The sequence below is a fragment of the Myotis brandtii genome, unplaced genomic scaffold (genome assembly GCF_000412655.1).
Source record: "Myotis brandtii unplaced genomic scaffold, ASM41265v1 scaffold681, whole genome shotgun sequence".
Classification (NCBI taxonomy): domain Eukaryota; kingdom Metazoa; phylum Chordata; class Mammalia; order Chiroptera; family Vespertilionidae; genus Myotis; species Myotis brandtii.
Genome location: NW_005370660.1, coordinates 974,644 through 996,412, shown reverse-complemented (window position 1 = coordinate 996,412; position 21,769 = coordinate 974,644). Strand labels below are relative to the sequence as shown.

The 21,769-nt window shown below is 39.2% G+C and overlaps 1 protein-coding gene across 7 annotated transcripts in view; it reads right to left on the bottom strand.

Moving 5' to 3' along the window:
- SLC4A4 (solute carrier family 4 (sodium bicarbonate cotransporter), member 4) overlaps nucleotides 1–21,769 on the bottom strand; it is a 311,607-nt gene that overhangs the window by 202,125 nt on the left and 87,713 nt on the right. The window lies entirely within an intron of this gene.

Genomic DNA, 21,769 nt, shown 5'->3' with positions numbered 1-21,769 from the left:
ATTATATTAACCATTCACAGAAAGGTGAGTCTCTCCTTCAGTCAAACCATAATAATACTTTGTGTCTAAATTACTTACTTAGCACCAACAAATACTTATGCAGTTTGCTCATGATTACCTAACTTTTGTAGGTATGACTTTCCAAGATCCTGGAAGACAGGGTCTGTGTTTTATGCACTTTCCTCTCAAAGACAGGCCTAGTACCATGCGCCTAATAGCCACTTTGAATAGTAATGAATTAGATATGGCTTAATAAACCTTAGACATTTCCAAGTACATAAAAACATAACCATTTGCCCAAGGAAGCGTACAGAGCTCTGAAATGAGAAATATCTCTTTTAAAAACTGCCCTTATTCTACCCTTCCCCTTAATCCATCTTTGCATTAGCTTTACCAAGACCAAAATACAATCACCATTCTATGCTGAGGAAGCTACAAATAACAGAATAAACAACTTCAGGCAAGCTATTTTCTCTTCTTGATGCAAGCACCTCCCCCAGGGACCACAACATGTAATCTGCATTTCTATGAAGACATTTAGTACCCACTGCTTTGTGTGGTATCCAGTGCTGTACTTTGTCTTTGCACCTTGACTAAGCCAACCATCTGGTTCATCCCTTACTCCAACTATTCTTGGTGCCTACTTAATGCACAGTGAAGTTACACAAAAAAGAATGGATAACAGAATGAGTAAGACAATGAGTTAAAAAGTAAATAATATACATTCTGCCCCAGTTTATCACAAGAAATATTTCTCTGCTTCTTTCCTCTGCCTCTTTGTAAACGCAGTAGGAAAACGAGATGGTGTGACAAAATGGAAACCCTGAGGCCTAGCAATAATTGAAGTATCTATAGTTCTATACTTTTACTTTGCAACTTAATATTTACTAATTTTTAGTGGGTGCAATACACTACAGTATTTTTTGAAAGAACATAAACTATTTTTAAGTTCTCTGTCCTCCAGGAACTCGTAGAAGGTAAGATAACAAATAACAATAGGAAAAATGGCATGAATAAACATGTAATGTGCAATCACTAACATTTTTGAATGGTTACACTGTATCAGGTATTGTTAAGCCTATGAAATATCTACTATTATACTCCTCTGATATTATTCTTATAGTACAGATGGGGAAACTGAGTGTTAAAAGGTTAAGGGATCACACAAGTGATCTGACCTCAAACCTACCCATATTATTTCCAAGCCCATTTCTTAGCCATCACACTCTAATGAATAATCTCATTTAAAAACAAAAACAAAAAAAAGGGTCAGATTGCCACATGAACAGCACAGACATAAATGTACTGGATTTCAGAAGAGACAGAAATCACAATGGCATATGAAATAGTCCTAAAGTAATAACTGAGCATTTGGTTCATTAACCACACAAAGGCACCTTGTGACTGTGCCCTTTTATTTTCAGTCTTGGAAGCATCCCACTGTGGCCACCCTGCAGGCTACCAAGAAAAATTGTTTTTAATAGAAATAATGATCATAATGAACAATTCATACTGAGCATGGCAAGTTTATATGCAAATTTCCTCCTGTGGGTTAAATGAGGATTTCTGGATCTTGTATTTTCTCCTGACAAAGTCCACCATCTGGTAAACTCTGAGCTCTCAAACCAAAGTATAAAAAGAAATAACTTTATCTCTTTACGTTATTAATGCGCTATCACCAACTTATTTACATAGTTATAATTTTAAGTGTTCATTTCCCTTCTTCATTCTGAGATATAGTTTGTAGGTTGACATCATGGTTGTTAAAACTTCCACAATTTATCTAATTATTAGACCACTGTAGTACTCTAGAAATACACTTAAATATACATATGAAATCCTCAAACTTCATTGTCGTATTCATAACTATAAGAAATGAGAAATAACTGAGTAAAGTTTCACATACATATAAATCTTTAAAACACAAACGCATTGTAGTAGCTATCTGTTACTCCTGCCCACTCGGCAACCTAAACTCTTTTTGTGACAACAGCCTCCAATTTTCTTTTGCAGAACCATCTTTATAGTTGTAAGTTCACTGAGGCTGATTTCAGCCCCTGCAATACAGGTCTGAACAATGAGGATATCGTAACTCTTGGCCACAGCAATTCATTGTTGAGTGGATACTTTACCTAATCCAGGCCAATCAGAGGAAGTAATATCAGCCTTTTGGTGCAACTTCCAGTAAATACATTTTCACTTTATGCTAAGGTGTTAAGACAGTAAAACAAAAGCTTTGAGTGCAGATGGTCATCTTGCAACCTAAGGGAAGAGCCTGCCTGAGAGTAAACATGAAAGAACTCAGAACCAGGTAGACACAGGTTCCTAATGCCATCATTTAAGCACCTAGATTCAGCCAGACCTGAAGTCAGTTACTTTTCAACCATATGTGATGATTCCCTTTTAGCTTAAAATAATCTGAGATGATTTTTTTTTGTCACTTTCAACCAAAAGAGTCCTGATATATGCAGATACGATTCTATTTTAACAGGTTAGAGATTAGCATCTTCAAAGTAATTTGTATCAAAGAATGTGTTTATATGGAACTCAAGTTTTCTTGGAGTGATCTGTACAAGTCATCTAGCCTTTCTCCATGCTTTAACCTACCTCTACCTCAACAGATCCAGAAAATGATTACTGATTTACATGCTGGCAGATTCTAGACAGGTAAATTAGATGGTTACTTTTTCTTTTCAAATTAGCTAAGAAAGCAAAACAGCATTCATTAAAATAAGGTAATTTTAAAAATACTTAGGCATCCATGTATTAATAAACTCCCACACGTGAAAAGCTGTCAATTAACACAATTATACTTAATGTACCGTGCCATTATTATTCAGCTGTAAGGAGTCAACAACACTAAGATCCTGGATTTCAGAACACTACCCAACTATCTTACTTAGGAGCAGAATAAGTTCAATTTCAGCTAGCAAGAGGTAATAAAAACTGAAACCTGCTGAGACATTTTTGGGAAATATCTGTGTCTTAGCCCTTCATCTTCAAAATGTTGAAAAAGAATCTTACCTATGTTTACATCACAAAGAAGTTATCAGGTAATCTGTATAAAATACTCAGAATTCTTTAGAATAAAAAGGTGATAGCCCTTAAATTCCCCCCAATTAATTCTGTCTTCCTCCTTCATAATCTCTGTCGATCCGAGGGGTGGAAAAATTAAAACTAGGCTGTCAGTGACATTAGTGTGTGTGTTTGGGGGGGGGGGGGGGGGGGGGGGGGGGGTTGTAATGCTACTAAGCCGTTCACAAAAAAGCAGTCCCAGTTATGGACTAGCAGTCAAATAAATTTTGTCTATAAAATTCCAGGGCATGCTGTATTGAGAAGACATTGGCTCAAAGTCTTTTTTGGCCTGTTGATTCTTTTATTAAGTATTTAATTATATTAATTATATTGTTAATATTATTTCAATATTTCAAGAATCTCTATCAGAGAGATATAAAATTCAAATCAGTCATTTTGGGTTTTAGCAACCTCAATGATGGCCTAATGAGTAACAATTATGGACTGAATTCTCTCCCCTCCCCCAAATTCATATAGAAAAACTCTAATCCCTAATGAGATAGCATTTAAAGATGGGGCCCTTGATGGGTATTTAGGTTTAGATGAACTCATGAGGGTGGGGCCCTCATGACAGGATTGGTGCTCTTTATAAGTGAAGATACCAGAGCTTGTTTCCTCTTTTTCTCTACTGTGTGAGGACACAGTGAGAAGGCTTCCATCTGCAAGTCAAGAAGTGAGCCCTCACTAGGGAACCAAATCACCTGGCCCCTTGGTCTTATACCTTCCTAGCCTCCAGAACAGTAAGAAATAATTTCCTGTTGTTTAAGCCACCCAGTCTATGGTGTTTTGTTATGGCAGCCTGAGCTGACTAATTATTTTCCCTATTTCAATTAATCCAGGTTTGGTTGGTGGTCATAAGCCTTTGGGAGAAAAAAAAAATGGGCCCACAGAAATAGTAATAACTGAATCTCACTGATTCTTTCCCCAGTTGCATATCACAAACCTGCACCCCTCCTACCCTCCAATTCATCTTCCTCCCAGGTATTTTAATGGACATTTCACACTTACTCATCCTTTTGGCTCCATACCATTGTTGATGCCCTGTGTCTGAAAATCCACCCGGAAAGGGTACCACATTATAAACACTGTCACCAGGGCCCAGCATGGCAATGTCACGACCCTAGTACAATACCATGTAACAGGACTGGCTATGACTGTGAAAGCTAGCAGACTGGGCAGCCACACGGGTCTAAAAATAATCCCATGAGCACAGAACAATGGGAACAGGGGTGAGGGGCTGCTTGCATGTGGCATGGAAAGGTAAGATGCTTTCTGCAAACAGAAACTCACCCATTAATTAAGATGGAAAAGAATATGGCCACCCAACAGCCTCTTCCTAAAAGACCTAAAAGTTCCTAATGTATGTCCGAACTCCCATTTCCATTTTCCTTTCATTTCTAACTCCACTTCGCTTTGCTCTGCCAGAGCTGTCCGTGATAAGGTTTCTATGATGAATCACTCTGCTTAAGAGTGAACACATCAGCATTTTCTCCAGGTTCAATTCAGAACAATTATCAGCACAATTTATACCCTGAGGTTTCTAAAGTCAGACCCGATTCTCATCAACATTAGGAAATCTTCAGGACTCCAAAAATAAAGTCTCCAGCCTTTGCTCAAGTGCAATGATCTTCTATACAAAGTAGCTAAATTTAATGCTCCAATATTAGTGTCCAAACCACCAGGCTAATGCTGCCATTAGATGCCTTCACATACAAAAGACAGCCTTCTTCCTATAGACTCTCTGTCAAAATGCATAAGAATATAAAGGCACCAAGTGTTAAAGAACCTTTAGGACTTCTGACGACTTCATCTCCACATTGCCAAAAAGTTCTACCCATCTTTTTCTAGATAGCAATATTGAAAAATGTGATTCAAATTATAATCCCATTAAAAGGGGAGAGTAGGAACCACATATATCAAGAAAACATTACAAGGACTGGTTCTTTGTTTAAAAAAAAAAAGCCATATTCCTAATAGATATATCACCACTCTAAAGATTTTGATAAAACTCTCAACATAATACAAAAACATCATTAAGATTCTACAATAAATTTTTCTTCTTTTCTACCTGAGTTAAAGGTCCAAAATTGTGGCAGTGATCACCCAACCTCTCTAATGCTAAATTACATTCTTAGCAAAGAAAAGAATATATAACAGTTCCTCCAACACTACCTACTTGATATTTATAGTTTGGCTGTTCTCAGACAGCAGACAGCTCCATTTGCTTGTTTTATCTACCCAAAAAACTCTGCATTAGGGAAAACAACCAGCAACACATGTCCAAGACCCAAAAACCAGGCCAGAATCTGAAAGATCATTTGTAAAGGCTCAGTTCAACTACTTGAGAGATGGCATCTGGATTACAAGTCTGAGTAATCATTTTCCCTACTTCATTTAATCCAGGTTTGGTTGGTGGTCATAAGCCTTTGGGAGAAAAAAGTAAACAAGTGAAGTTTTGATTTTGTTTCATTAAGTACCTTCCCAAATTATCAACAGAAACTTGCTAAATTATTTCCAATCCTATATAATAAAAGCCTAATATGGAAATCGACCAAATATCTGAACAACTCGTGGAATGACCAGCCGCTATGATGCACACTGACCACCAGGGGGCAGACGCTCAACACAGGGGCTGCCCCCAGCCCACAGGCCCCAGGCCAGCCAAGGTGGGTGCCAGAAGGGCCCCACAGATCAACCCTGATCACCAGCCAAGCCTAGGGACCCTACCCATGCACCAATTTCGTGCATTGGGCCGCTAGTAATAAAATGGGATCAGCTAAGTTTTTAGAACCATGATTTAGAGCAGAGGAGCATCATTTGTGACAAAAATAAACTTCCTTCTAAATTATCCATGGAGCAAAACCACATAAAGCTGATGGAAACCAGGGATCAGAGAGTATGTGTGGGCTGGCTAGGGATTTCAATTTCCTATTCAAGTGTGCTGAAACAATCCATGTATTTCACAGAGCAATGCCAATAAAAGTAATCACCTTTTTCAAAACAATATGCTTCACTATTCTCTTTCTAGCCAACATTTCCTAATCCCTGGTATGAAAAGCTGATGTATAACAGAAAACCTCCATTCACCAGGGGGGAGGTAAATGAGTGCCACTTCAGGATTCATTATTAACAGCTTCCTGTTCAGAAAGAACGAAAAGAGAAAGTAGCATTCACTTCTAAGGCTTGTGGTGATGTGTAATGCATGGCTGTTCCTTAATTGGGTTCAGAATTTCCAATTAATTAAATATCAATCATAAAACTTAAGAGTTCCTTTGCCTTCTCAAATAACTCCTTCTTTAGATCCATCATGTAGCAGTTAAAACTAGTTTAGAAACACATTTATCTATTTATCACAATTTTTAAAACCTACATAAGCTCAGATCTGTCTTTCCTAGAACTGTGTTCATAAAATGCTTTAGAAATCTTATAAGGTAAACATTAGACATTCACTCGAAAACTCTTCGAATCCCTCTGACACCTTCCTTATGTGGGATAGGTGGGATTCAGATTCAGAGGAATATGAAAAATGAGACAGGGAACTCCTACTAAGGCTATGGAAGATGCTCAGAGTCTGAAAGACTAGATAAGCCAAAATCCAGGAGAAAGTCAAGGTACAAATGCCAAAGCCAAAAAAATATTAACAGCAAACTTAAAGGGACCAAAGGGAGAATCGAGATCAAGTTACCAAGTGAGAAGTTAGGGTAAGTTGAGATAAAAGCAACCCAATGTTGACATGTAGATTACTCAATAGGACATAACGGTCAAGGTAAATATAAAACATTAGAGGCCCGGTGTACGAATTTATGCATGGGTGGGGTCCCGAGGGCGGTGAGGAGGGCCAGGACGAGATCGGCCTTCTGGACAGGTGGTGGGACACCCTTGCCGGCCTGGATCCAGATCCGCCCTGCTGACATTTGCACTGGTTGTCGGGGAGCCACCTGGCGACCACTTTTATATTGTTTCTTCCTTGCAGAGCATCTAGGGAGGGGGAGCAGCCATGGTGCCCGAGGCTGACTTCCAGGAGGCCAGCAGCACTGAAGGGATGTGCTGGTGGCGCTGGGCCATCAGTGCCTGGCCCGTCTCCAGAGATTGAACCTGCAGGACTATTGAGGGAGGGAGTGGCTGCCACCGGGCTGGTAGGCTGCTGGGACGGGTCAGTCAGCTGAGCGGCGCTCCCGCTGTGGGAGCACACTGACCACCAGGGGGAAGCTCCAGAGTTGAGCGTCTGCCCCCTGGTGGTCAGTGCGCGTCATAGCGACCAGTCGTTCTGGTCATTCTGGTTGTTCAGTCGCTTAGGCTTTTATATATATAGATTAATACTCAAGCTGTCTAATAATGTGAAAATGAATTAAGGAAGTACTGTTGTTTGGGGGTGTGATGGATAAGGGGTTCTCAAAAAGTTTTAGGAAGGACTCCTATAAGATACCAAAGATCCTCCAAACCTGGCTGATATATCGGCAAAATTTCTGCAAGGGACCAATGTAGTGTTTGTGCAGTGCAGCTGGTTCTCACATCCTCAGGGGAAATGGATCTTTATAGCTTAAGAAGTAGTGTTCACCTGGGGTTCTGCAAATGCTCTCCTATCTAGTGACAACAAAACCCTGAGTAAACAGTAGTTATAGGTAGAGTGATGCAGTCAGAATTATAAGACCAAGATCCCATGCTCAGCTTCAACTCTGAGTCAATGCTCCTTTACCCCTGACTCAGCTTCTGCATCTGGTTTGCATATAATAACAATAAGAAAAGTGAAGAGATTACAAGGCACATCTATGGATGGTGAAATTGAGTTCTGATCTTCTGGCTTACAAAAATCCTATATAATAAAAGCCTAATATGCAAATCGACCAAACGGCAGAATGACCGGTGGAATGACCAGTAACTATGACATGTACTGACCATCAGGGGCAGACACTCAATGCAGGAGCTGCCCCCAGCCTGCATGCCCCAGGCCAGCCAAGGTGGGTGTCAGCAGGGCCCCAAGTCACTCTGCCAGTCACCCCACAGAGGGAGGCAACTGGCGGCAATGGCAGGGGGTGAGGCCGGTGAGCGGGCGGCGCCAGGCCAGCCAAGGCGGGTGCCAGTGGGGGGCCCCCAATTGCCCTACTAGTCACCCCACAGATTGGTCCTGATTGCCAGCCAGGCCTAGAGACCCTCCCCATGCATAAATTTCATGCATCGGACCTCTAGTATACTCATAAATACAAGACAGTGCTATTATATTAAACTAAAGGCCTGGTGAATGAAATTCATGCACTGGGAGGGGGGCATCCCTCAGCCTGGCCTGCGCCCTCTCACAATCCAGGACCCCTCACTCCTTACCGCTCAGCTCGCTGTTCCTTAGCGTTGCTGTGGAGGCAGGAGAGGCTCCTGCCACCACTGCTGCACTCGCCAGCTGTGAGCCTGGCTTCTGGCTGAGTGGCGCTCCCCCTATAGGAGTGCACTGACCACCAGGGGGCAGCTCCTGCATTGAGTATCTGCCCCCTGGTAGTTAGGGCACATCATTGCAACTGGTCATTCTGGTCGTTCTGCCATACCGGTCACTTAGGCTTTTATTCTATAGATGATAACTAATGCACTATTGGTTCTGTCAGTTTTTGTTCTTATCTTTCCTTTGAGAAGCAATACCAACAGATTTTCAAATGCCACGACTGAAACAACTGAAGTAGGCATTCCTGGAGGGAAAACTAATCCTTAGCAATATTCACATCTTTTATTTACACTGTTTTTTAGTTAAAGATATGTAGTGAGCACTAACTAGTAGTATTTAGACACCAGCTACATAAAGAAGTTGCACAATGAATGAATATATTTACTCTTCCTTTTTCAATGAATTTCTCAATTGTGACATCGAAAATAACCCTCAAAGTAACTTTACAAGGTAAAGGCACAAAATCAACTCCAGAGACCTAAGTAAGCACTAAGTATTTAAGGTAATTAAAAAGCTGAGACTTCCCTGGAAGAATAAAGCATGTGAATAAGGATGAGAATTTCCGAAGACAGAAACGTTCACAGATAAAAAGAATATGCATGATGGTTCACAGATAAAAAGAATATGTGGTGAAAGAACTAAGTTACACACAAGGGTGACTTACTGAAATAAATATGAAAATTGACTGTGTATAGCACAAGTTTTGATTTACAGGTTCTACTGACAATCACCTCTTTTTCTCTTCAAGTAATATCTGTCTTAAAAAGAAATATACAATCAGCAACCCAAGAGATACTCAATGAATATTAAACAACATTGGTTATCTCTGAGCTGTGCCCAAAATAGACACATGTTAAAATTGTTATACCCTAAGATATGCCCACCTAGTTTCTACTCTTGTTGAGTAGAGATTTCAGGAAGTGTGATTCTGTACTACAGAACAAAACTCATGTTAAAATAAAATGTGTAAATCAGTTCTTAACCGTGTTCCTAAAAGAAAGTCTTAAATTTTCTAAACAAGAGCTCAAATATTTTTACAAATTTCATCACTGTTTTACATGAAATTATAGTTATTAAACAAACTCTGAACTTCTTCCTTGTATACTCAAAGAGAAACTGACCAATGCCCAGCTTTTATAACATTATATTCATCTAAAACACACCCAAAAATGACATCTAATAGCTAAATAAATCCCCTAAACAAAATTCTAAAAGTCAACTTCTAATGTGTTTTTTTTGGCCACTAATATAAAATATACCTAAATATTAACATTTTATTATTTGCACATTGAATCAGTTGATACTAAATTTTCTCCTATGGAGTGATTCATCAAAATTATATAGACGGCTATGTCCAAGAATTCACTTCAGAAACATCAACTACAATTAAAATTTTTCTGAAATGCTTGCATGGTATGTCCTGCCATGAATAGCAATTGGCTAATTTGCCTATGAAATTAGTATATTTGAAACTGAGTTCCCCAAAAAATGTCTTCTTTCACATGTTGAAATCAAGCTCATTTCAGGTGTGAGTTTCTCTTCTATCAACTTATTGCTATTTAAAATGTTCAAAGAAGGCCTGGGGAAGGCAGGAATAGGATGAAGGGGGTCAATGGGAGAAAAAAAGGGCAGCTGTAATACTTTCAACAATAAAGATAAATTTTTTAAATGAATAAATAAATAAAATGCTCAAAGACTGTGAGTACAATAACTTGGCTTATAATCTCTTTGGGGATATAATCACATACAAGCAAACTATTTTCTTCCACAATTTATACTTCTCTTTTCCACTATCACAAGGTTTCATTCCTCATTCACCACATGCATGCCTTTTCAAGAGATGACTACTAATATGGGGCTTATTGAAGATGGTCTTCAGCTTGCTTTCATTTTCTCCAGCCAAGCAGTTTAAACTGTAATCTTTGCATTAGTTAGGACACTTGATTGCAAACACTCCTATAACCTAAGGATTATTAGCTCTAGATCCACAAATGAAAGATGCTCAAGGAGGCCACATACATTACCCAGATCACAAATCTAGTAATGAGGAGCTCCAGACTTTGAATGCAGTCATACCAACTTGGCTGACCATGAGGTCCATGCTTTTTATTCTAGTGTGCTTCCCCCTCGTTTCTATTTCTACCATATTTCTGAATAAGGGAACCCTTCAAGAGCCCATGCTCCTTATCTCAAAAACATATCTGGCCATTGACTTGAACTCTTTGAAAGTGAAGCGTGTTGAAATCTTGATAATAATGTTTATTTTTCTCTTTAAATAACCAAAGCTCTATATTACCAAGTGCCCTCTAATGAGAGCTAAACTGTTTCTACACTAAGCTTGGGACTCAGCCATTATTCCCTCACTTTTCAACAAGCCATCCATTCTATTCCTTAAGTTTATTTTCCTCTGATTATAAATGGCTTTAAGAGCTGTCTAAATTCATTCCAGAGCTCAAACAACTTAGTCTATAAACTTGTCAGTTTTAACTTTGGGGACTGCAGATCTGTTTAAGAGGCAGATGAAATGCATACAAACACACAAGCCGAGTTTTGTATAAAATGGATGTAAATGCTTTAGAAAATTATTCTCTTCAGATTCATCAGACAATTTCCAAAACATAAAAAAAGACATCATTTCAGGGAATAATCTAGGATTTTGCATGTACCCAATCTTCAGTGATGGGTGTACATTGGAAAATAAGAATAAAATCAACTAACAGTGCATCAACACATAAAATCTTAGAGAGAGAGAGAGAAAAAAAAAATATATATATATATATCTCCCATAAAAATTAGCCAAGGAACATTATTATAATTTTAATTTAGGCCTATCTAACAGTCAAGGGTCAATAAGTGCTTACAATAATTCAGTACATTAGCTGAAAAAGTACCTCTCCATTTTACAGGCCTGTCTAGAGAGTTTAAAAAGAGATGTGACCTGTATCTTAAAATGTCCAGTACCACCATGGTGACCAGCTAGCCACTTTGCTTTATGAATCCATTTTCCTAATCTGCACAACAGTGAAATATGTCAAGCAGATGTTTAGAGGCGCATCCCTTAGCAACTGCATTCAGTTCTTTCTGAAAACATTTGCAGAACTGCATTTCAAATGCTTGAAAATAGAGTTATTTGCTGAGGTCCAGAAATGTTCAGCAGGAGGATTTTCTTCTCTACTTAGAGTGCAACAACAATGTTTCAAAAGTAAGGCTGCTGGTGAATAAATTGAAGCCCAGTGGAAGACATTCTGTCAAAACAATCTGCAAATGTTTATTTTGCTGCCACAGTTCAGTTGAAGCCAGTTCCTACTGAGATACTGACAATGGCTATAATGTTGATTCATGCTTTTGTGGCTTCAAAAATTAATAACCATAACTTTTGTTTTTTGAAATGGTTTGGAGCTGCCAGCAGTGTGCTACCTCCAACTGACTCTAGATAAAGCAGTTCCTGATTTAAGTTGTTCTCAAAAGCAGGAAGGCATCCCTCTCTCTCTCAGAAGCTTTGGGTCCTAACCGTTTACCATGCAACAACTGAAGATGACGATTGTACCACCGTCTTTATGCCCAAGAAGTGGTGAGAGAGAATTTCACAGTCCACAGGAATGAAGTAAAAAAAAAAAAAAAAACTATGACTTTCCAGGGCTTTGTCCTTTAAATATGTGCTGTAATTGAAAATGTCTATGGCATAGTCATTAAATCTTCCAAGTGACAAACCAATCCATTAGCTAATGTGCACATTATTCACGTTTTTAATCTGAGGGGATAGTTGAGGCATCCGCCGAGCCTCAAAATAATCTCTATAAATCTCCAAGATTTGTTCTTAAACTTTAAAGATTTTCATGGATTTTATATTTCAAAACCATAGTTGTATGTTTATTTTATTATTTAAAAAATGTTTCTTTCCAAATATCCAAGTAAAAGTGATGCTTCGGGTCAATATGTTTATACTCTGCCTCATGCCCCCGGCCCTGGGAGCATCTGGAGCCTAGTCTGAACAGGAAGTCTTCTTGGCCTCCGTTGAAGAAAGTCTAACTCAACGTCTGCACCACGGCTTTGCATGGCTCCATGTGCATCCAGCTGACTATGGCCAGCTGTCATCCATTCCTTTTAGCTCCTCATCATGACTAAACAGACGGTGATAAAATAATATAATGACTACTCAATACCCCTTGCCTATTTTTGTCTGCCTCGGAAACCCCACTCGAGCCAAAGTCTTATACAGTTCACACCACTGACTTGTCTTCCCCACTTGGAGAGGTGTGAACTGTTGAGAGAGTGATTTTGAAGCCTAAATCTATGATATTTGTGAGCCTTAGGTTTGATGCTGTTGGACATAGACTAGAGAGCAAAGTAAAAAAATTCCATGGGGAAGGGAGGTACCTAGAAAGTCAGCCAAATTTCCAGTCTTTCAAGATTCAGATAGTCATGTTTGGCTTGATAATTTCTCAAATTCCAAGAAAATCAAACACATTATTATTTAATAAGTTTAGCTTATCCAAGCTCCCTTCAACAGCATGGATAACTAAGGTCTGATCATAAATGTGGAAAGAACCTATAATCTGTGATCCAATCAGACTATTGATTCAGTCAGACATTTGTAATGAGTGTCTACAATGTGCCTTAAACTGTGCACACACTTTAGAGCTCTGAGTTGGCTCACATACCAAAAGGGAAAAACCCACATGTAAACAGATAATTACAGTACTTGTGTTAAGTATTGTTGATGTAGTCATTTATCCAATAAACTCATTAAGCACCTACTGTGTTCTGAACTCCTACTAGGCAACATGCTCTAAGGGATATAACAGAATGTTTTTTTCCTTAACTTATTTTGGAAGCCTTACAGTTCAGTGTGGCTGGAGCACAGAGCATGAAAATGTGGTAAAAGAAGAAAGATAAAACTATAAAAACAGATATGAGATAAATGGTGAATGGCCCTATATACTTTGATAAAGCACTTAGACTTTAATCCTATAGTACCAATAGGGAAGTATTGAGGGCTTCAAGCAGGAATCGGCAAAACCAGGTGTGTGTTTTAAAAAACCGTTTAGGTCCGTGCCATCGTTGGTGGGGTGGAGGATGGAAAGTATTCAGCAGTTCTTACCAAAGTGAATGCATCTGTAAAGTTGCGACACCTACTATGGACACCTATGCAACCTGACTGTTCTTTGCATCTCAGCATCTGTATTCTTGGCTGGACACACCTTGAGAATGTAGCTGCCTACTTCTATTTGTTTCCAATAATAGGTGGTTAGGCCACCTTTCTTCAAAAGTGTACTCAGCATTTCTTTTGCAGCTCTCTTCACAAATGTACCACTCCCACTTATCAGACAACATCCACACTCTTCACCTATCTAAAAAAAAAACAACTTGCGGCAGATCGAGCTATAGCATTTCCCGCCATAGCCCAATAAATGGTGTTGCTGCTATGTTGATGGTTTAGGAAGACAATCCAAACATCACAAACTTCCATTTTCTCAGCTACTCTCATTCCATATACACCACTATGAACCCTTGATAACCAGTTCTACTTTAGTATCTTTAAGTGTTTTTTTTTCCAATTGTTAAAAGCAAACTCTAAAGCAGACTTTTAGCCAGACAACACAGGAAGAGTTACCTGATCATCAGATTCACCTGAGTTATTAAAAACAGGGTATCAGGTCTCCCATATCAGTAGGTCTGAGTGGGGTAGGGCAAGTTAGGAATCCATATTTTTAAAAGATGCCCTGGGTGAGGTTATGAATTAAGCTGGTTTGGTAAACCATAAAGTGAAGCTACCCCAATGAGTTCCCTATAATTAAAGCGGCATTAAGCACCTATTTTTCTTTTAAATACCTTACTGAAACTTAGGCAATCACTTTAAGTAATTGCCCCCCATTTAATGTTTACTGAAACAGTTTACAACTAATTCGCATGCCATTTTCTAAACGCTTTGGGCTTACTTGGCTCTCCTGCTACGTATTAAAACAATTTGTTAACTATTAATAAAGAGTGAAGAAAAATCAGAATCTGGAGGTCATTTTAACAGTTAAAAGCACCGCCAAAAAAGCATGATTTGTAATTAGCAAAACACATGTGAGTTCCTTGTGACATTAACCAGGACCTTATGGTCAGTACTTTACAGCAAGACCAGGCCATGAATGACTAACTTGCTCCCTAAAATAAGCCATCTTCCCTTTTTGTCCCCTGTCAATCACAATATATACAGTAAATACTATTTTTGCAGGTAATAATGTGGGTTTGTGAGGCGGCATTAGACAAATGAACTTAGGGCAAATGAAAATAAAAATTGCTACTAACTAATAAGTGATTACTATCCTTAAAACTTAGTCCCCATCCTAAGTGCTTTGCAGTTAATTTTTTCCATTTACTAATGCTAGGTACCATTATTATTCTCCTTTTATAGATGTGGAAACTGAGGCAAGGAGAAGTTAAGTAACCTGTCCAAGGCCTAAGAGCCAATAAGTGATAGAGAGAGGAACTGAAACCAAGAAGACTAACTTCGGAGCCTCTGCTTTTCACCAACTGGTGTGCTGACGCTGAGAGTAGATTATGGCTTGAACTGTGTTTGACAGAGTTGAAGGAGCTGTTCCATGACACATAGGAAGAAAGGGGTCTTCAGAACAATTCAGGCTTGTGACTCAGTATCTAATCCACTACTGAGCATCTACTGTGTGTTAGGCACTGTGTTAATACAAAGATGAATAAGACATGGTCCTTTCTCATCTTCACGGCTTAATTCAATTGTCATGTCTTTAATAAAGCCTTCCCTGACTCCAGACAGACTTTACCAATGTTTTCTGTAGTGAGCAAAGTACTGTGTGTGTGTGTGTGTGTGTGTGTGTGTGTGTGTGTGTGTGTCTCAAGCACTATTATATCACTTTTCACTCTGCATTATAATTAAGTCTTCATACCTGCCTCTCCTTCTAGTAGGCTGTAAGTCCCAAGGTCCATTTGAGAACAGGGACCATGTCTTAAGTCCTTTTCTAGTACCTATATTCCAGTACGTGTGCCTGGACACACTGCTGTCTCTCCATAGATATTTGATCAATGACTGAACAAATGAAGCACAGTAAGAGGGCCACAGAAGTGAGATGATTTACTCTAAGAGTCATGGTACCCTAGTGGCAAAGATGAGGAAAGACTGTGCATATCCCAGCCCTGATTCAACATCTGCCTAATATACCACATGCACCACCCTAGTCTTCTCTTTTGATAAACCACATGAGCTAACATTTTATCATACATTATGAAACATAAAATTTTGTTCACATTTCATCTTTAAACTTCATTTCTCATTTAACAAAGAAAGCCTTTGTAGACCTGGGTAAACTCATTTCATATCTCACTATGTCAGACCGTGTTAAAGGCATGCATCCTTGTGATTTAATTTTCAGAGGAGTGCACTGAAGTAGCTCATTCTAAAAAATGAAGATTTAGAGGTCAAGTCACTTGCACAGGTAGTTTGAGATACTACTGGGACTTAAATCTAACTCCAAATCCCATACTAGTGACCTCTGTACTATTTCTATGCTCTCAAAGATTCACATCCCAGCTCCAGCATCTACTAGTTATGTGGCCTTGGGAAAATTATTTAATTTCTCTGAGCCTCATTTTTACCCCATCTTTATTGAAATATAATTGATATATAACATTGTATAAGATCAAGGTGTAAAACATGATGATTTGACACAAGTATATATTACTAAACTATTACCATAACAATGTTAATACTGTCACATAATTACCGTGTGTGTGCGCGTGTGCGTGTGCATGTGCGTGTGTGTGTGTGTGTGTGTGTGTTAAGAACATTTAAGCTTTACTCTCATAGCAATTTTTAATTTTATAGGAAAGGATTGTTAAGTATACTCACCATGCTGTACATTAGATCTTTAGAACTTATTTATCTTATAACCAGAAGTCTGTACCCTTTGACCAACACTTTCTCTGATTCTAGTCTCCATTTCTGAGTTCATGAGCCTCATTTTTATCATCTGTGAGGTTAGTGTTTGAGAACTCACAGGAATGATATAAGGATGAAATGAGATGACAAATGCAAGTTGTCAGTCACATAGTAGGTATTCAATAACTATGTATTGGTTGGCTCAGTGAATAATCAGATTCTTCTCAGCAACTGAGCACATTTGTTAACAACTGATTTAGATGATAAAATTTTTTAAAATGCTGGTGCTGTATAGACAACTGTGTTGAAATTTCTTTCCCAACTAAGAAGTTCCAAGTATTCCACAAAAGTAAAGTATAAATGAAAGTAAGATTCCACTATGAATAGAGACACTTACAGATTAACATTATTCTAGGACACTGTTTTACTATCCCAATTAATAAGGAGGGATTTGAACATACAAAGCTAAAACCGTGCCCAAGGCCAACTCAGTAATTGGGAAATCAGGAACCAGAATCTGGTCTGTTTTTCTCATTTGATCACAGCCGCCTTGCTCGCATACTAAGGTGTGGCTCTCTTTCTAAAAGCACTTCCAAACTGAATCACAGAGTTTCTACCCAGTGGAGGAAGGACTCTGAAGACCTAATTCCAGTTTCAGGCTCTGCCATATAGCAGCTCTGTGAATCAGGCCAAAGTTTCCTCATTGATAGAGTGGAATGAAACGGCTTTATCAAAGGACTGCCATGGGGTTTAAATGAGACATGCACAGGAATGGGCCAGCATAGAACCAAGACTACAACAGGCCCTTGTTAGATAGGATGGATCGGAATCTGCCACACAGGGGTAGTGCCCCTTTTCTTGCTAATACGTCAGTATAGTGAGGAAGAAAAGAAGGCAGGAAAGGGGAGAGGAAGGGAGGAGGAAGGAGAAAGAGAGGATGGACAGGAAAGGGAAGTGGAAGAAGAAGGGAGAGGAAAGAAAAGAAGATAAAAACACATATCTAGGATGTTATAGCTGCAACACCGCTGAGGAAGAACAGGCAAGGTTCAAAGTCACACACAGTCTTGTGATTTTGATCCTGGATTACAATGTTAAACTAACGCTTCATGTTTTATTCTTTCTGCTAATAGTCACAGAAATTGTGATTCATAATCAAAGAAATGGGATGAGTCTTAAATAGATGTTTCATGCATGTACACTAGAAGAGTGTTTACCAAGCAATGGTCCATAGGACACAAAAAAGTGGCTTTAAGTATGAGCAGCAAAGACATCAGCAAACATTCTGACAGAGCAGCAGAGAGATGTATGAAACGCTAATAGGCATATTGCATTGCTGTGAAATGAACCTTCACTATGGTGCAAATGCCATTTGGGCTAAATTTTATCGTAAACAACCAATCTGCTGTTCTTTCTCCCAAACAAGTGTTACATGAATATTCAATCTACTCCCCCATCCCATCATAGCATTGATCTTGCCCTCCCTTTTCCTGCTAAACCCTCAGATTTATATCTGTAATGTGCCTCAAGTTTATGAGGTACCTGACTCAAGATCGTGACCACATTTACAGGAAAGATTAAAGAAGAGGAAAATTAGATCTGATGGAAATTACTCTAGACAGAGGAAAAGATGGGCACAGCCTGATTTTTTATACTTTCTTTCTGGCAGATGGTAAACCTCATTTATAACAGAATGTATTATAAACACAGAAAAATGATTACTACAATAAGTAAAAATGTCTAAGGAAACATGATGGAGATTGAAAATCCATTTACCAAAATCTATGCTTGGGTAAACTATATGATATTTTGCATCTCCAAAAAGCTCTATTTAATTGTGTTGTTGTTAATCCTCACCTGAGGATATTTTTTCCATTGCTTTTCAAAGTATAAGGGGGGCAGTGGGAGGGAGAGGAGAGAGAGAGAGAGAGAGAGAGAGAGAGAGAGAGAGAGAGAGAGAGAAACACCTATGTGAGAGAGATACATCAACTGGTTGCCGCCCACATGTGCCCCAACCAGAGCCGGGAATGAACCTGCAACCCCAGTATGTAACCTTGACCAGGAATTAAATCCTTGACCCCTCAGTGTGTGGGCCGACACTCTAACTACCAAGCCACCCCGGCCAGCACCAAAATACTCAATTTAATCCTAACGTGGCACCGTCCTCCTTTCCCATATGGTTGCAAAGTCCCAATGTTAGTATTACCTATGGTTCCTACAATGAAGGCTGGGCATCACTGCCTAAGAAAGTCACCATTAAAATATACATGTCCTGTCTAGAAAGAGGTTGCTGAAACTACTCACTCAAGACAGAGCACCGACCTTCCAGAATCTCAGCAACTGGAAGAGGAGAAACAAACAGCCATGACTCAACAATGCAGGGAGTACACTTCAAAGCGAGTGAGCTGCAGGCAACCCATTAGGTTCAAGACCCACAGAACCATTTCCACATATGTCCTTGGCAACAAAACTTGCTGCCTTCTATCTTTAAGGGTAATTTTTGTTAATAGTAAGTATCTGTTACCTTCATACTCTGTGCAGTTAACCAATCATCACCCTGCTGGTGTGGCTCAGTGGTTGAGCATCATCCCATGCACCAAGAGGTCACTGGTTCGATTCCTGGTCAGGGCATATGCCTGGGTTGTGGGCTTGGTCCTCAGCAGGGAACGTGCCAGAGGCAGCCGATCCATGCTGTTGTTTCTACATCTCTCTCCCTCTCCCTTCCTCGCTCTCTAAAAATAAATAAAAACATTTTAAAAATAATAATCATTGAGACAAGACATAGAGGAAAATCAGAGCCACAGAATTTTAGATGTAAAAGGGACATTTGAAAGTATATATAAATATTTTATAAACAAGAAAACAAAGGTTCAGAGACATTAAGGGAAACATTCATGTTCAGCAAGCTATTAGCAGAGCCAAGATTTTTTTTTGTATTCATTACTCCCAGCACATTTATCTTCCTATAACCTGGCTATCAATAACCTGGTTGTTTCAGAGATTTTAAAATATATCCTTTGCTAAGACTGAAAAAAAAGTCAACACTACTTGCAAGCCCACAAGACTAAATAAAACTCCAGATTCAAACAGGTGCCTCCTCCGCAGGTCTACAACACTCAGTCATTCGTACCTGGACACTAAAATAAAATTACATCTTACTAAGCTATACCATCCTTTGCAAGACAACAAAGCACCTAACACCAAATATAGAGAGCAAAACTGGAATGTGTCAGACTTATCATAGTAAGTGTTATTCATTTCCTCAGCACCTGCCTCCAAATGTCCTATTTCCTATGGCCCAGACAACAGGGAGGCTGGTCAGCAGCCAGCTGGCTGAAGTCACATATCCTTCCGCCACTTTTCAGCCTCACAGGCAGCAAAAATGAATCTCGTCACTCAGCTAATTCAACGGTTCACTCAAACCCAGAATAAAACTGTTTGGAGGGCAATATAAATGTTCACATTATGAACATTATGTGTGAGATGTTATAAGAATCAACATAATAGCTAGACTAATTAATAAAATGTTCTAAGAATTCACTGAAGTTGAACAAACAAACAAAAAAAGGTTTCATCAGGAAAGTTAAAAGTTTCCCAGGCACGAACAAGCAACTACATTGAAGATGAAGCCATAGAATGAAATGAAACTGGCCACTCACCTGCGAAGCTGGGTGGGTGAAAACCAAGTCACAACTGATCACCAGATGCCCTTTTTGAAACTGGGCAACTGGGAACCTGCCCATACCTGAGCCTGAACTTTTTCCTGTTGACACTTTCTAACCTGAAGATGGCCCCAGCATCTAACTGAGAAAACACCTTTTCCAGGATGTGAAATCCACCTTAGAAAATACTAAATCGTCTTCCCTATGCTGTTTCCTATGGAGTCAAAGGACTCTGACTACCCAGACAGCTAGATAACTTCTCTGAAAACAGTAACACACTTTTGACCTTATTTGTGTATTTGGTGACTCACAAAATCATTGTTTTAAAAGTTGGTAAATGCTACTTGTTAGGCATCCATGTAAAGTGTAAAACACTGTCAACCTTAACAATTAAACTCAATCCTTCAAAATGCAGTCTCAGCATGCTATGTATAAGCTAAGTTTTCATTGATCTTTGTTGTCTGCCTCCTCCTTTCAACACCCAGCATGACATTAGCACACCTGTAGTCTTCACTCCTTACCAGTAGCCTTATATGAATATGCCTTTTGACCATCAAAAAAAGAATATAAGTTTATGTGTCTTCTCTGGGATTAAGACACTCCTGAGGCTTTCATGACAATTAATATTGATGTGGTAGTTTAGAGTTCACAAAGGCTTTTAAATAGGTTACTTCATGGGAGGCTCACAAGTCCCAACCAAGATGGGAAAGGGAGATGGAAACAGAGCCTCAGGAGGTCACAGGGCTATTAGGTGGCAGAAGCAGAACCTGAGCTCAGGTCTTCTGATTTCAAATACTCTGCTCTTTACATTGTGGCAAAAGAAACCAATGCATTGGTGAATTTAAACACTTGACTTAGAATATATATAAATACTTATATATTTACATTTGTAAATATATATGGTCACAAATACATACATATATACACTTATGTACACACACATACATACGCACACACAGCAAACCGGAAAGGTAGATGTAAGCCTAAGTAAAATGAACGTGTGATATGATTTTGCAGAGAAGGCATGTGATGCTCCAAGGGCAGCCCCAGTGTTCAGGGACAATAATGAGGTCAGGAAGCTGAGGAAGCTCGGGTGTCTACCTAGAGACGCAAGCTCATCCCATGAGGCTGATGGTTCACTGTACAGGGGCAGTGGCAGCATATGCCACTGGGCAGGGCACAGTTAATGCAGATTCGTCAAGGACTCTGTCCCACGGCCAAGTCTCCAGCGGAGTCTTACAAGGACCTCTTTGTCTTGGGCCCCCTCCCAATACATGAGAAACCTCAGAACATCTCTTGCCACTGAGTGCAACTACGCTGAGCCACTTGGTATTACTGGCTCTCAAGAGTGGCCAGCTAGTTGAGCCAAGACGTATTTCCAATATTTCTCAGTCCTGCAAACAATCTATACTTTGTAAGAGCTTTATCTTTAATGAAAGATTAGGGTGTATTTTTTTCCAATAATACTTTCAAATCCAGATAATATGAGAGAACAAGGTACTATCCAATGGAGGATAATTTCTTATTTTCTGCCCTTGATTTTCTATCACCCAGCCAATAAGGCAAACTGATATGCCTGTGAAATGGCATAGCTAAAGGGTGTCCCAAAATTCACGCAAGAAGTAATTTTGATAGAAAACACAGGTTTATAATTTAAAATTGTACATTTTTATTGATTCATAAAGTATACAGTATAGGATTATGTGT